Source organism: Cebus imitator, unplaced genomic scaffold (genome assembly GCF_001604975.1).
Source record: "Cebus imitator isolate Cc_AM_T3 unplaced genomic scaffold, Cebus_imitator-1.0 Scaffold188, whole genome shotgun sequence".
NCBI lineage: Eukaryota > Metazoa > Chordata > Mammalia > Primates > Cebidae > Cebus > Cebus imitator.
Window position 1 is genome coordinate 5,917,414 of NW_016107503.1, and position 3,158 is coordinate 5,920,571.

Below are 3,158 nucleotides of genomic sequence, written 5' to 3' on the forward strand. Positions count from 1 at the left end.
AGCTACTCAGGAGGCTGAGGCAGGAGAATCACTTGAAGCTGGGGGGCAGAGGTAGCAGTGAGCCGAGGTCGCACCACTGCACTCTAGCCTGGCAACAGAGCGAGACTCCATCTCAGAAAAAAAAAAAAAAAAATGAGGATACTTTGAGAGAAAGGAAGGGAGAGAGGAACATTTTTTAAAAGCCAGTCAAATTTAGCAGTGGGGGGTTGTATACTAACTTTAGTGACACTCATGTTAATAAGTTCTGTTAACCACTACCATTGCATCAGTAACATTTTTGAGAGCCTACGCTATGCTAAACCCTGTACTAGGTGAGTGTTTTTTGTTTTTGTTTTTCCGGGCTAGAATGCAGTGGTACAATCATAGCTCACTGCAGCCTGGACTTCCTGGGCTCAGGTGATCCTTCCACCTCAGACTCCCAAGTAGCTGGGATTACAGGTACATGCCACCACACCCAGCTAATTTTTTGTATTTTTGGTAGAGACTAATTTTTTGTATTTTTACTAGTTTCACCACGTTGCCCAGGCTGGTCTCCCAAAGTGCTGAGATTACAAGTGTGAGCCACCCCACCAGGCCCTAAACCCTGCACTAGGTGTTTTATGAGGCTGATTCCATTTAATGGAGCAAAGGGCCAAAGACTGAGTGTATATATCATGTTTAACAGAAAGAATGATAGAGATTGACTTGAGTCGGTCATTGAAAGGGGGCAGGGTTTAGGTAACAGAAACCGGAAAGGTTGGGCAAGGTGAACAGCATGAAGACCTTAAGGGCAAAAAGTTGTAGTGTTCAGGAGTAAAAAAAAAAAAAAAAAAACTGCAACAGAGGAATCATGTGGGGGAACACAAGGAAAAATAGAGACTGTGACCAAAGATTTTGGACTTTCTTCTCAAAGCATTGGGGAGCCATTGACGAAGTTGAATAGGGAATGATATGCAAATCACTGTTCTAGGAAAATTAACTTGGTTATCAGTGAGAAGGGATTAGAGGTAAGAGAGACTATATTGGTACAGTGAAGTCAAGATCAGAGTGGTGGCAATGGAACGGATAGGAAGAAATGAATTTTAAGAGATATTCCAAATAAAGAATAAAAAAGATTTGGTGACCAGATGACACCAAGTTTTAACCCCAGTTATCCAGAAAAAAAAAAAGAAAAAAGAAAAAAAAAACTATGGTACCTAGTGATACCACAGGTAGCACTAGCAGAAGAGGAGACTGTAAAATGTCGTACCTGGCTGGGCATGGTGGCTCACGCCTGTAATCCCAGCACTTTGGAAGCCAGGACGGGTGGATCACTTGAGGTCAGGAGTTTGAGACCAGCCTGGCCAACACGGTGAAACCTGCCTCTACTAAAAATACAAAAAATAGCTAGGCATGGTGGCAGGTGTGTGTAATCCAGCTACTCGGGAGGCTGAGGCAGGAGAATCGTTTGAACCTGGGAGGCGGAGGTTGCAGTGAGCCAAGATCGTGTCATGGCACTCCAGCCCAGACATGGTGAGACTCTGTCTCAAAAAAAAAGAAAAAAAAGAAAGAAAAAAGTGGGAGCAGAAGGACATGTTTACAGGAAAGAATAATTTGATTGGTGATTACTGGAAAACACACCAGACTGGAAACCAAGTTCTGTTCCACACATTGTGTTGGCCTGGACAAGTCTGCTAAGATTCTTTGTGTATCAAATGAGGAGGTCGAGTTGAACTGGATATACAAGAGACATTTCTTTTTTTTTTTTTGAGAGGGAGTCTCACTCTGTTACCCAGGTAGTGGCGAATCTTGGCTCACTGACACCTCTGCCTTCTAGGTTAAGCGATTCTGGTGCATCAGCCTCCTGAGTAGCTGGGATTACAGATTGCACCACCATACCTAGCTAATTTTTGTATTTTTAGTAGAGATGGGGTTTCGCCATGTTGGCCAAGCTGGTCTTGAACTCCTGACCTCAAGTGATCCACCTGCCTCAGGCATGGGATTACAGGTGTGAGCCACCGCACCAGCCAAGAGGCATGTCTTGGCTCTAAAACACTGAAAGTTTCAATAATGTTTAAGTATCAGCAATATGTAAATAAAACTGTCCAACAGAAATTTAAACACTCAGTATGCCATCTCAGGGGAAAAGTTGGGAGTAGAGATAAAGCTGTAGCAGTCTTCTAGGTTGAAGCAATAATTAAAGCCACGAAAGAATGTAATCAGAGAAAAGAGTCAAGGCCTGAGCCTAGGGGAACACCCACTTTGGAGTAGGTTCAAGTGGGGCCCTTACGAGGCTTAGACGTTGCTGCCAGATAGATAAGAGGAGGATTAGGATAGTGTGCTGTCATGCGATCTGAGGGCAGAGAGTTTCAGTAGGTACCATCAGGTGTCAAATGATACAGAGACCATAATGCACATAGCCTTTGTAAAGGGCTTCACTGTTGATTAGGTAGAAGTTAAATTATAATACTGGTTCTGTGTGCTCATTAGTGACTTTGGAGCGTGCAACAAAGTGAAAGCATCAGAAGCTAGGCTGCAAGGGGTTAAGGATTGAGTGGCAGAAAGGAACCAGAAAGAGTAGAATAGACTACATTGTCAAGAATTATGGAGAAAAGAAGAGGACAATCAGCCTTAAGAGATGTTCTCAAGGAGGAATAATATGATCATATTTGTGATCAAACTATTTCATTGCCACCACTCTGGTCTGATCCTACTTGTGATACTTGGACAAATAATTATTCTTGGGACAAACTGAAGTTACAAGATAAAGTGGGGATATGTGACACAGCAAAAGTTCCAGAGGTGAAGGTAATCAAAAGCACAAATGGATACGTTTGCCTTTAAAAGGAGGTCATATTCTCTAACAAATAAGGCGAGGCAATTATTCAGAGAACAGAAAACTTGAGAAATGAGGGAAAGACATGTAACTAGCTACAAGAAACACGCTAAAGAGTCAATAAGCAATGACTAAGTTGACAGAGAAGCCTGATGCCCTGCAAAGGATTAGGGTGGGAGAGGAAATGGTTTGGTGGAAAGTGAGACAAATTGGAAAAAGAGTAATATACAAAGAAGGGTAGTTACAGATCCATTCATGGACTTCATTTCTGCCTCCTTTTTTTTGGCCTCCTTCTAACACTGAGTTCTTCCTTAGTCTAGCATATATCTAGCACCTGCAGCTTTTTTTTTTTTTTTTTTTTTTT